The sequence below is a fragment of the Sceloporus occidentalis genome, unplaced genomic scaffold (genome assembly GCF_023333645.1).
Source record: "Sceloporus occidentalis isolate IW3139 unplaced genomic scaffold, rSceOcc1.0.p SCAF_128, whole genome shotgun sequence".
NCBI lineage: Eukaryota > Metazoa > Chordata > Lepidosauria > Squamata > Phrynosomatidae > Sceloporus > Sceloporus occidentalis.
In genome coordinates, this window is record NW_028317108.1 from 960,155 (window position 1) to 974,049 (window position 13,895).

General features: G+C 35.8%; 1 pseudogene; it reads left to right on the forward strand.

Annotated features, from left to right (window-relative positions):
- The first annotated feature begins 8,018 nt into the window (after positions 1 to 8,018).
- LOC149281721 (proprotein convertase subtilisin/kexin type 4 pseudogene) lies at positions 8,019 to 10,199 on the forward strand (annotated as a pseudogene).
- The last annotated feature ends 3,696 nt before the right edge of the window (positions 10,200 to 13,895 follow it).

The window sequence follows — 13,895 nt, forward strand, 5'->3', positions numbered from 1 at the left end:
TATATTACCACTAATATATTGGCATTATATCTATCTATCTATCTATCTATCTATCTATCTATCTATATATATATATATATATATATATATATATATATATATATATATACATATCTAACTCCACCATCCAAAAGTATGAGGTCACATAGAACTGTCTCTGAAAACAAATGTTGTCTTTTAAAATGACATGAAATGCATCAGAAATACAGCACAGGCATCATTAATGTTATAAATGACTGAATGATTGTAGCTGAAAACGGCTGATTTTTCAGAGGCTCTTTATCACTCCCATCATTCCTGCGTTCCAACGGTACGTTGTGTTTGCTAATCCAAGTTTAACTTTAAAAGGCTAATCAATCATTAGAAAAACCCCTTTGCCATTTCCAAAAATAAAATAACATGGTGCAAGACAATTGGTATTCAATACCTTAGTATATATCTAATTAATAATATAAAAATTAAATAAAGATTAAGTAGATAAAGATTCCCATTATACATATATAAAAGGAGAATGAAGTAGATAAATAAATAATTAAATAAAAAAGTTAATAGATTAGTGTACAGAGTCACATAGTATATAATGTAAAGTATCTAAACGGAAAAAGAGAAAAAAAAAAAAAAAAAAATTGCATAATAATAAATGTGTACTAATCGACCAATATTAAAGTACTATTTCCACAGATAAAGTGACATTAGTGTGAAACAATTGGTATTCAATACCTGTAAGTGTAATAATTGCACAATATAAATAATTAATAATATATAAATTAAGTCCATTGTACCTAAATTACTGTGCAAAATCGCATAAAGTGTTAAAATAGAGAGAAAAAAAAAAAAAAAAACTATTTCACAATAAAATGTGCTAATCAACCAATATTAAAGTGCCATTTCCACAAATAAAGTGACTTTAGTACGAGACAAATGATGTTCAGTATGTATAAGTGCAGTAATTGCACTATATATCTAATTATTAATAAGTAAATTGAATAAATAAAGATTCCCATTTTACATAAATTAATGTGCAAAATCGCATAGTATAATGAAAAGGGGGAAAAAAAAAAAAAAAAAAAAAATAGAAATCTGTTCCATAGTAGTAAATTGTGCTAATCAACCAATATTAAAGTGCCATTTCCACAAATAAAGTGGCTTTAGTGCGAAACAATTGGTATTCTATATATATATAAGTGCAATATTTGGACTATATATCTAATTATTAATAAATAAATTAAGTAAATAAAGATTCCCATTTTACATGAATTAGTATATAAAATCACATAATATAAAATGCAAAAATATAAAAAAAAAAACAAAAAAAACCCATAAATAAATAAATAAATGAGAACTCATCAACCAGCACTGAAGTGCAATTTCCACAAATAAAGTGAACTTAGTGCAAAATAATTAATATTCAATACAAAAAAAAAAAGAAAGAAAAAAGAAAAAAGAAAATCTGTTCCATAGTTGTAAATTGTGCTAATCAACCAATATTAAAGTGCCATTTCCACAAATAAAGTGGCTTTAGTGCAAAACAATTGGTATTCTGTATATAATTATTAATAAATAAAATAAATAAAGATTCCCATTTTACATAAATTAGTGTATAAAATCACATAATATAAAATGCAAAAGTACAGAAAAAATAAATAAATAAATAAGAACTCATCAACCAGCACTGAAGTGCAATTTCCACAAATAAAGTGAACTTAGTGCAAAATAATTAATATTCAATACAAAAAAAAACAAAACCATACAGTACAGATAAATTATATAATAAATTAGCTACTCAGTCCATTATTGGCTTTCAGTTGAGATTAGATTATTTAGAAGGTCGTCAAGTTCCAAAGGATTGTTAATTATGTGCGGTCCACCCTCATTAAACACAATCAGTTTATAGGGGGAACCCCATTTATATCCTATATTCAAATCGCGGAGTTTCTTGACACCTGTAGAAAATTGTTGCCTGAAGTTGATCCTATGATAATTGTCGAACAAATGGTTGGGTGGACAGTCTTGTTTTACAAAGGTGGATACAAGACCATTTAAATATTCGCCTAAATTAATAATATTTTCAGGAATCCCTCTTATCCTAAGATTTTTACGCCTTGATCTGTCCTCCAAGTATGTAAATTTCGTTTCCATAGCTTGAATTTTGTCTTTCAAGACCTTAGTCTCGTTCCTAGCAGTTCCCAATTCAAGCTGCAATGTCTGAATGGAATTTGCCTGAGAAGTGAGTGTAGCAAAAATGGAGGCAATATCCCGTTTCAAAGAAACTGTGTTAGATTTCATTTCTGCCATGAGTTTTAAATATAAATCATTTATATTTTTAATTTTGGTAGGATGAATTAAATCGGATTGTATAGTATCTGGACAAATGTCCAAAGAGAGATATACTGAAACATCCGAAGAGTCCTTTGAAGGGCGTTTAGTTATATGGGAAGCGGTGGAAGTTACAGATTTAGGAGAATAATATGTTGTCAAGGCTTTAGATTTGTCCAAGCTTATCCTCCTTTCCTTTTCTCGATCTTTTTCTTTTTTGGGCGGCATTATTTCTGATATGACTTAGGACGCCGTTGCTTGTCCTTTAAATATGAACTTCACCTCTACTAAGCCTCTTCTAGGGCTCTTTATGTGTATTTCCAATTATATTTCTTCTGTGTTCTGTGTATCTTCGTCTACTTCACTCCACTCCTTCTCCTATCCTCCCTCCAATCTCCCTCCAATCTACAATCCGTCCCCTCTTTGAGAGATATTTGTCTTATCTTGTATCTTGTATCTTATTTTCCTTCTCAGCTTTATTGTTTTGTATATTTTGTATAGTTATATAGCCAATAAAGCCAATAGTCATCAGAATATCTCCAATAGATGATATTTAACCATACAATCACGTGTTAGCTATGTGAGCTGATATATTATACCAATCAAACGATAAGGATCCAAATAATAAATAGAGTTATAAATAAAGTCACTGAAATCACTTATCTTGGTAAAAAGCCACGTGTACAGACGGTCCGTATTTCTGAATTCTCTATGGCGTGGAGGCTTCGAAGAATTTCTAGGAGTCAAACTCTCTTTGCCCAATATGAGAGCATAGAATCCATCATCATTAGGATGAGTAGCAGGAGAGAGGGAGTCCAGTAAGGAGGGGGGGGGGAGAAGTAATCCAATTGCAGTCAGAGACGAAGGGATTCACAGGAGCAAAAAGACGCTGTTATGCGTTTTGGATTCATCAAATTCCCCCGTTCGCGGTAAGTAGCATCAGTCAGTAGCTGCTGCGTCTCCAAGGGCCGGCACTAGCCGCAGGCGTAGTTACGTCGCACGCATATTTTTGGAAATGGCATTCCCATTATTATGAAATAATTTATTTAAATATTTATTTAATTTTTTTTTTTTTCTTTTTCTTTTTATAATTTTATTAATATTATTATATATTCAAAGTATATTTAATTTATTCTTATGTTTGCGGCGTCTCCACCCGTCGGCACTTACGCATGATATAGCCCAATACACTATATGGGGCAACAAACACATGATATGTTTTCTTGTGTAAATAGTACGAATGTAAATGTAATGTTTATGTTTTTTTGTGTATGTAGATGTTTATGTCTTGACGGTAGACCAGATCTAGGGGGGGAGAAGGAGGGACTAATTGTATTTAATATGTATGACACTTAAATTAGTATCTATCAATTGCCAAGGATTAAACTCTCCATATAAAAGAGGTTTCCTATATGATATGTTAATTCGAGAGCAAGTGGATATATGTCTAGCGCAAGAAACCCATTGGAAAAAGGATGATTCTTACTGCTGGAAATATAAGAGATTCCCCATTATTGCCCAAGCTAGCTTATGCGGGATAAAGAAAAGAGGTGTTGCAATTTTGATAAACCAAAAAATCAAATTTGAACAGATATATTTGGAAAATGATCATGAGGCAAGATATAATATTCTTCTTTGTAGACTGAACGATGTACTATATACACTCGTTAACATATACACTCCTAATGTACATACAGTAAAATTTTTGGAAAAGATTTTTGATAGAGTTCAAAATATCTCAAAAGGTTCTTTATTGATAGGTGGAGATATGAATTGCATTTCAGATGTTAAACTAGATAAAAGTTTCCCGTATGGTTTTTATCCATATTCAACTTTGAAATCTTTGGCTAGATCCTTCTCTCTTTGTCTTGCTCGAAACAAAATATATGACATTTGGAGGACACAAAATCCATCTGTGAAGGAGTTTACTTATTATTCTGCTGTGCATCATTCCTACTCAAGAATTGACATGTTTTTGTCAGATATTAAGTCTATTGAAAGCTGTGAATCCTCTAGCATAGGAAATCTCTCCTGGTCTGATCATGCTCCTATTTTTATAATAATCAAAAATAATGAGGACTTTAATATAAGATCCAATTGGAGGCTAAACGAATCTCTTTTGTCCTCTAGAGATTTTAAAGAACAACTTCGAAAGCTAGCCATAGAATTCATAGAGATGAACGACAACGGTATGGTCTCAGATGCAACTTTGTGGTGCGCCTTTAAAAGTACTATGAGGGGTCATCTTATAAAACAAGGTGCATATATTAAGAAATTAAAAGGGGCACCTCTTACTGATCTCTATATCAAACTAGCACAATTAGAGGCTGCCAATAAACTAAACCCTCTACCCCAGATTTACGATGAGATTAAGGAAATCCAATTTAAGATTAAGGAAAGACTAACGGAGAAGATTAACAGAAACCTAACATCTTTGAAACAGGAATGGTATTATAGCAGTAATAGAGCTAGTAAACATCTAACGAATAAAATTAAAAACAAAAATGCCAAAAATAGAATAAACAAGATAGTGCTAAACGGTAAAAACTTATTTAACTCCAAAATTAACCAGTGAAGCTTTCAGAGAGTATTATTGCACACTATACAATTTACCAGTATTATCGAAAGATAAAACGCAAATTAATTGTTTTCTTAATACTCTCAATCTACCGAAAATCTCTGAAATAAAATTACAAGAACTAAACTCGCCGATTAATTTATTTGAGATAAATAAAACTATAAAAAATTTACCTTTGCACAAAACTCCAGGCCCAGATGGATTCTCGTCTTGTTTTTTTCAAATTTTGGAACCCATTGTCTCTCCTTTATTACTGAGATTATTTAATGGAATATCCTTAGGGAATAACTTTCCATCTGAAATGTTACAGACCATAATTACTCCTATCCCGAAAAGTGGGAAAGACTTAACTAAAGTCACGAATTATCGTCCGATACCACTGATAAATCAAGATATCAAAATATTTTCCAAAGTTTTAGCTGACAGACTTAGTTCTGTTATGGGTGAGTTAATTCATTCAGACCAAACAGGATTCTTATTGGGCAGAAACAGGGAAGATAACACGCGTAGAATACTAAATTTAATTTATGAGATACACTTAAGTAAAACACCAGCTATCTTTCTTGTGCTTGACGCCGAAAAAGCGTTTGACCGCGTGAGTTGGCCCTTTTTAGAACAAACTTTAATTTCTTTTGGTCTGACTGGCCAATTTTTAACTCTCACTATGGCGCTTTATAAGAATTTGTACGCAAAAATCTCAGGTCCTGATCTAAATTCCATGAGTTTCCCCATTAATAATGGAACAAGACAGGGATGCCCTTTAGCTCCTTTATTATATGTCCTCACAATAGAGTCTCTTGTGACATTAATACGTCGATCGAATAAAATTATAGGAATAAATACTGGTCCGTATGAGCACAAGATTTCTTTGTATGCTGATGACATTTTACTTACTTTAGCTTCTCCTGAAAACTCTCTTTTGGAGGTTTTGGAATGCATTAATAAATATACATTATACTCTAATTATAAATTAAACTTAGATAAATCACAAATCATTGAGTTTAATATGGAAAATTCTCGATTTGAGTTTCTTAAGAATAAATCTGCAATACATTGGAACCAAAAGTATATTGATTATTTGGGAATTAAAATATATCAGAACCTCTCAGCTATCATAACTAATAATTATTTGATTCTTTTAGATTCCTTTAAAAATCAATTTACTCAATGGAGGAATTTGGAAATTTCCTGGATGGGCAGACTTAATACATTAAAGGCATATATTTTGCCAAAATTGATCTATCTATTCAGAACTATTCCTCTATCAGTTCCTTTGAAAATTCTAAACCAATTCGAAAAAGTTTTCTTATCATATGTATGGATGGGTAAAAAAACCTAGACTTTCACGTGCTATTCTTATTAGAAACCTTACAAGTTCTGGACTTAACTTTCCTAATTTGAGTACTTTACAACAAATTTGCTTATTTAATCATTTTTTAGCTTGGGATATAAAAAGGAATTCGGAACTACCTTGGTATAATTATGAGAGGTGGAAATGTCAAAATTTAGATCCATTCCTCTTATATTGGTTTAACAAAAAAGATATAAACAGACTTAATATTCTTAACCCAACTGTTTCTAACGTATTAAGCAATATGATTATTTTTAAGGGGAAATTTGGTAATATGGAACTTTGTTCGCTATCTTCTCCATTGATGGCTGTGCAAAACATGATCAAGGATATAGATCTGAAATCCTGGTTTCTCCAGGGTATAGATACGATTTCAGATATATGCACTCCTTCTCAGTTGGTTCCATTTAATGAAATTCAAATTAAGTATAATTTATCAAGTAAAGAACTATTTTCTTATTTAAGAATTAGAAATTTCATTAAAAGTAACCCATTAACTCCTTCCACTAATTTAGATAGGTTTATACATGCTCACCATAAAAAAAACTTAATTACACGATTAAGGAACATTTTGGATCAAGAAGAAATGTTAGATAAACCAAACACTATTCTGAAATGGGAAAGAGATTTGGGTGCCTCCTACTCTTTTGATATTTGGTGTGACTCCTGGAATAAAGTACGGAAAGCAATACATTGTATAAATCTTCAAGAACAATATTACAAACTCCTTCACAGATGGTACTATGTTCCAACCTTACTACATAAAATGTATAATACTACCTCCAACAAATGTTGGAGATGTAAACTAGAACTGGGCTCAATGATACACATTTGGTGGGAGTGTGATAAGTTGTTAAACCTTAGATCTGAAATTGTCACTCTATTTAAGAATCTATTTGATACTGCCATAGTTTTGAATCCGCAATCTTTTCTTTTTCATATCGATCTTCCTTGGAAAAATAAATCGAAACTGTTTTTGGCTATTAATGTTTTGGCAGCAGCCAAAATATGTATAGCTCGATCTTGGAAAACAGACCAGGTTCCAACCTGGTCTCAAGTTATAGCTCAAATAAACTATCAATATACAATGGAGAGGCACTTTTACCGAACTCATAACAATATAAAAGATTATGAAGTAATTTGGTCTCCATGGAAAAGATGGCTCTCTGGAACTGGTTATTCATATCAAACTATTACATAATCCTGGCAATACTAATTAAATCATTATATTAATATATAAATACTATCAATGTCTCTCTTTCTTCTCTCCCCCCTAGACGATAAAGAAAACATCCTGGTCTTGATACCGTCTCGTATGTGAATGTTATAAATTTAACCTTTTGATATTGCTTGGTATATTATAAGGATGAAAGGTTATATGTTATGTCTTTTTATTTTTTGTTATAAAAAAAAAAAAGAAAAAGAAAAAAAAAAAAAGAAAAACCCCTTTTGCAATTGTTACAGCTAGACATTTATTTTCCAAGTGACCCCACATTTTAGAATGGTAGTCTGTGTGTGATATATATATATGTGTGTGTGTATATACCGTGTATATATATATATATATATATAATCACACACTACTGTTTCAGAATTATATATTGACATTATAACTGTAAGCATTTTCTAGCCGGCTTGTCGCTGAGAGTTCCGAGCCCCGCCCTGCTATTGTGATGTAACAGATGTGCCACGCCCTTCTACTGTGACATAGTGTAGGTTATAAAAGCACTGGCCGTTAGGCCAACAGATGCTTTTGTAAGCTGACAGTACAAGATGAGGAGCATAGCTCTGGTTTTCGTTGTTACTGTTCTGATCCATGTGATCTTTACTTTGGAGATTTACACAAATAGCTGGGCTGTGCACATACCTGATGGCTCTGTAGAGGCAGAACGTATTGCACAGAAATTCGGTTTCATCAACCTTGGGCAGGTGGTGCTTGGCAGTGATTACTACCATTTATCTCATCGTGGCATTCAAAGGAAATCCTTCAGCCCTCACTGGGGTAGAAATATTCAACTGAAAAAAGAACCCAAGGTTAGCTGGTTTGAGCAGCAGACGCTGAGGAGAAGGGAGAAAAGACAGCCTAGTATGGTTCCCACAGACCCCCTCTTCAGCTTGCAGTGGTACCTGGGTAAAAATCTTGACTTAGGCATCCAGACTGCTTGGAACCGTGGATATACCGGACGAGGCGTGGTGGTGACCGTTCTGGATGATGGGCTTGAAAAGGACCACCCCGATCTCGCATTAAACTATGATCCGGAAGCGAGTTATGATTTTAATGACGACGATCCTGACCCTCAGCCCCGATATAACTCATCTAATGAGACCAACCACGGGACCCGCTGTGCAGGCGAGGTGGCTGCGGTTGCCAATAATGATATCTGCGGCGCTGGAGTAGCATACAACGCTAGAATAGGAGGTGTGCGAATGCTGGATGGGATAGTCACAGACATTGTTGAAGCTCAGTCGTTGAGTTTGAACCCACAGCATATTGACATTTATAGCGCCAGCTGGGGTCCCACTGATGATGGAAAGGTACTGGATGGACCAGGAGTGTTGTCTTCTGAGGCTTTTTACAAAGGAATACTAAATGGCCGCCGTGGCCTTGGATCTATCTTTGTTTGGGCATCTGGAAACGGTGGCAGGAATGACAACTGCAACAGTGACGGCTACTCCAACAGTATCTACACTGTTGCTGTTGGGGGTGTCACAAATCATGGAACAGTCCCTTGGTACAGTGAGGCGTGTGCATGCAAACTTACAAGCACTTACAGCAGCGGTGGTGGTGAGGAAGAGACTTTTATCACCACTGATATACGCCACACGTGTACAGATAAACACACCGGGACTTCAGCCGCCACTCCACTTGCTGCCGGGATCCTTGCTTTGGCATTGGAGGCAAACCCAGCTCTTACATGGAGGGATATACAACATATCGTGGTAAGAGCGTCCAGTCCTGCCCACCTAATGGCTGACGATTGGGTCATAAATGGAGTGGGAAGAAAAGTGAGCCACTTTTTCGGCTACGGACTCTTGCATGCTGGACGAGTAGTGGAGCTGGCCGAAACATGGGAGACAACGCAGCCTCAAAGAAAGTGCCTCATAACAATTGTGAGCACCCCTAAAAGAGTGCATTCAGATCTGATTTTGACTTACAATGTCACTGCCTGTTCTGGGTCCCCCAATCACATAACATCCCTTGAGCATGTCCAAGCCCAAATGACCCTCAGCTACAGTCGCAGAGGTGACCTGGAAATCTATCTTACCAGTCCTATGGGCACCCGTTCTGTGCTGATGGGCAAGAGACCACATGATACCAGCACTGATGGGTACAGAGATTGGTCCTTCATGACCACACAATCTTGGGATGAAAATCCATTGGGCCTTTGGACCTTAGAATTTAGGAACAGAGGAAGCTACACCAACCACGGATTTCTACATCACGTCACGTTGATTTTGTACGGGACAGATGAACACATGATGTCCAGGAAAATCAAGAAGTCTGTCATGAGAAAGTGTCTGAGGCGGGATAGAAATGGGTCGTGCATAGAATGTTTGGCACCATATTATACCTTTGGAAAGCTCTGTCTATCTTACTGCCCTGCCAAATACTTTAAGTCTACGCAGAGAGCGGAGGTGTCAGAGCCCAGCAGCTTTCACCTTGTTCGTTCTTGTGCCGCTTGCCACCCATCCTGCTTTACGTGTAAAGGGTCGTCTGCCAATAATTGCACTTCCTGTTCCCCTTTATACGAATATAATGGAAAAGACAACTCATGCGTAAGATCTGACTCCCCAAGTGTAGACTTACAGAACGCCTCATTCATCCGGATCCCTCAAACAACATTAGTGGCAGTGATAATGAGTGCGGCCATTGTAATGGTTATGGGAGCGCTGGTGGTTTTCATTCACTGGTATCTACGAGAAAGATCACGAGTAGACCCCAGTCCTGTCTGATGGGCAACCACCGTGCTCTAAATCAGATCTGGAATCTGCGCAGGGAGGAGATTTCCTCTGCTTTTGAACGCTGATGAGGACAAATTCAACAAGGGAGAGTAGAGACCCAACCTGACGCGGATAGCACTGTTAGATCAATAAAATTCCTTTTACTATTTGGCAAAAATACCTTTTCCTTGCTATATTTTACAAATTTAAATTTTAAGTACCTGGAAATTTCATGTTGAATAATAAAACAATTAAACCGTGCTCGCGTGCTTGAAGGAAAAGCTTAGACCGATCTTAGATTTCATATCTTGTGTGGATTCCAAAACAAGAATCAAGCATTCTATAGCAATGCACATTGATTAAAGATTGGAAATACATCATTTTTATGTGACTTAATGTCACCACTGACATGCTTTTTTTTTTTGCATTTAAGTGACTTAAAAGTTATGTAATAGCCCAGAGGCTATTCCACTTTACATCACACGTAATCATACAGAAAAATATTTTGTTATATCTTACAGAAAATATATTTTGAGCATGAATGTCTATGTGTAAGGGTGAGTGAGCATGGATAAAGTATTATATATTGGAAACAATATTTATATGCCACTCTGCCCCATAATATGCCTTTTAACCCCCTAAATGCCAGAGTGGCATATAGGGGTATAAGGCATTTCTGGAGGCAGAGTGCTCTATACAATGCCTTTTAACTCCCTTAATGCCACTCTGCCTCCTGGAATGCCTTATACCCCCCTATATGCCACTCTGCCCCATAATATGCATTTTAACCCCCTAAATGCAACTCTGGCATTATAAGGCATTTCTGGAGGCAGAGTGGCACATAGGGGGTCAAAAGGCATACCATGGGGCACAGTGGCATATAGAGGGTTAAAAGGCATATCATGGGCCACAGTGCCATATTGGAGTGGCAAGCCTGGGGGCAGATGTGCGTAACTGGGGGACAGGTTGGAAAATACAAGGAAATAAAAACAAAAAAAATATTTTTCTCAATCATAGCTTTTATTAAAAAAAATAGTTTACATGAATTAACATTTTCTGGTAAAACTTTTTTCCTTTAGGGTCGTCTTATATTCAGGCTTTTTCTTTTTTTCCTAAATTAATATTCAGATTTGGGGGGTCGTCTTATAATCGAGCAAATGCGGTAATTAGATTAGATGGAATTATTATTACCCTTTATCTGTTCAGAGAAAGAAATTAAGATGCGCTGTACAATTAAATTGGAGCAGTTAACACATTAGTAGTTGAGAACCCTGCATGTGAGCCATTATCACCCTTTATAGCATTTTAAACAATTGCTGTGTTTTAGGGAGTGACAGATGAATGATTAAATGTTAAATGGTTAAATGTCCAATGTAATAAGATGTTTTGTGTTTTTTTCTGGAGTCAAACTAAGTGAAATTATATCTTTTTTTTTCCCCCCTACGGAATGACAGCACTGGGTCAGTGTTCATAGGAATAAAACGTAGATTTTGGTACACACATACCTAGTACAGTCACAGGTTCTAAGAGTCAGATTAAGTGAAAATATAGCTGTGTGCTAGAGAATGACAGATGAATCCCTATAAGGTATAATAAGAGAAAATAAGTTGTTTCACTGCCGAAACGCTGTGGCATATCCTATAGGTCGTCAGCACACATTTTCCCATTAATCTCTTCTGTGTCCCCATCTTCTTTTTTGGTCATCTTCTTCCTGATTTCTGCTCGGCTATGCTGGCTGGCGAAAAAGGTATGGGGACATTGAGAGTGTGATAGTGAATGGAGCACTAATAATAATAATAATAATAATAAAAATAAAAAATAAAAAAAAACCCTGAATCTCATCCAAACCGAAAGGTGCAGGAAACGAAATTTGTTGTCTGAAAACAAGTGCAGCAAAAAGGAAAAATTGAAATTGTGTCCAAATCATTTTTGGTCCATGTACTCAAGTCTAGTTAAACATTCAGTGATTAATATGCTCCCTTTAACTGCCTTGTATTGTATTATAAAAATACAGCATGCTTTTTTTGGATGAGGCTGGCAGAGATAGTTTGAGTTTGGTAGAATTATGAATATTATGTGTTTTATTAATTTAATTATAAAATTAAAAATTAAAACCCCTATATTATAACAGAAAAGTGTTAATTGGTTCTCTGCCTAAATAATCTTATTATTATTATTATCTTTTATTTATATAGCGCCAACAGTTTACGCAGCGCTTAATACAATACATAAATTCAAGGGGTCTGACGAGACAAACCGATACATTTGGTGGAGAGGACCCTGCAAGCTTACAATCTTGAGGGAATGGGGTGACAAACATAAGGCACAGAGGAAGGGTGAGAGGTGGTGTGGGGGTATCAGTGATGGGGTGAGAGGTAGTATGGTGGTCGTGTCAATGACAAGGAAGTTCTAGAAGCTAAGATGGTAGACGGTAGTAGAAGTGTGGATCAGGGGGTCGCGGTGGATGGAATCTACTTGGATTTTGCCAAGGCGTTTGACTCGGTTCCACACAATAGGTTAGTATTCAAACTGAAGGAAATTGGCCTAGATGCAAATTCTTGTTCTTGGGTAGAACATCGGCTTAGAGGTAGAGAACAGAGAGTTGTTATAAATGGTAAATTTTCAAGCTGGTCAAAAGTGGTAAATGGTGTCCCTCAGGGTTCTGTTCTGGGACCAATTTTATTCAACATATTTATAAATGACCTGGCAGGAGGCATTGAAAGTCATGTTTCTGTGTTTGCAGATGACACAAAACTAGGTAAAGTTATACAGGGCGAGCAGGATATTAATGTGCTGCAGAGGGATCTAGATAGACTGGGGGACTGGGCACTCAAATGGCAGATGAAATTCAATGTAGATAAATGTAAAGTTATGCACTTCGGGGTAGCGAATGCACAAGCAACCTACACCCTAAACGGTAGTGAATTAGGGGTAATGACAAATGAGAAGGATTTGGGAATTGTTATAGACAACAAACTAGGCAACAATGTGCAGTGTCAGTCTGCGGCCGCTAAGGCCAGTAAGGTATTGTCGTGTATAAAAAGGGGCATCAAGTCGCGGAATAAAGATATAATTTTGCCTCTGTATAAATCAATGGTAAGGCCGCACCTTGAATATGCTGTGCAATTTTGGGCGCCTTTTCTAAAGAAGGATATCATAGCACTAGAAAGGGTGCAGAGGCAGCTACACAATTAATAAAAGGAATGGAGCAATATAGTTATGAAGAAAGGTTAACTAATTTAAATCTGTTTAGTTTAGAAAAACGTCGCCTCAGAGGGGATATGATAACATTATATAAATATATTCGGGGCCAATACAAACCATTGTGTGGAAATGTGTTCATAAACAGGACTATGCATAGGACACGTGGTCATGCATTTAGACTGGAAGAAAGGAGATTTAGACTAAAGCAGAGGAAAGTGTTTTTTACAGTAAGGGCAGTAAGGATGTGGAATTCTCTGCCTGCAGAGGTAGTTTTATCAGAGTCTACAGACGTTTAAACTGCAACTGGATGGATACCTGGAAAAACATAACATTCGGGGATATAATCTTTAATTATGGGGAAACAGCTTATTGATCCAAGGAGAAATCTGACTGCCATTTTGGGGTCAAGAAGGAATTTTTTTCCCTGGTTAGTGCAAAATTGGAAAGAGCGAAGCCAGGGTTTTTTGCCTTCTTTTGGATCAAACAGCAACAAATTAACAGATA